Genomic DNA, 657 nt, shown 5'->3' on the forward strand with positions numbered 1-657 from the left:
AAATTATGGAATAATTTAAGTGTGGACATAAAAAACAGTACTAGAATTGAGGAGTTTAAATATAAATATAAATGTATGTGTCATTCAAGATACATGCAAGAATAAGAGATTTAATCAAGAATGCATGAAGGAAACACTCTGTTTTAAATTTTCTGTGTATTACTTGTCTGGTGAAGAAGAGAATTACCTACGTAGAGATACTGCTTGCAGCCAATGATGCATGAAATTTTTTGTATAAGATGATGTGATGGGGTAGGACTGGATAAGTCTGACTTCTTCCTACTCCATTCAAACATGTACTAGGTATAAGCAAACTGATTCTGGATTAGCATTGGTTGGATCTGTGTAATTATGTGTGTGTTGATGTCATTTGTTCTGCATGTTTGAAAGAATAAATCAAATCAAATCAATGGTTGCCATTTAGGACACAATGCTGAGGATCCTGCCCTAAATTTACTATACTGACTGAGTGATACTGTGTCCTGTGAAGTAGCTTTAGCTTCAAATTCTATTGTAAATACTTAGGGGAGGTAAACTTATACTGACATCCTCCCACATTATCGTTATCTGGGTATTTAGTTCAATTTTCCCAGGTTTTCCACAAATGCTCAGTGCTAATGTTTCATTAAGGATATCATGAAAAGAATTAACTGGAAA

The sequence above is a fragment of the Monopterus albus genome, unplaced genomic scaffold, assembly GCF_001952655.1.
Source record: "Monopterus albus unplaced genomic scaffold, M_albus_1.0 scaffold75.1, whole genome shotgun sequence".
Lineage (NCBI taxonomy): Eukaryota > Metazoa > Chordata > Actinopteri > Synbranchiformes > Synbranchidae > Monopterus > Monopterus albus.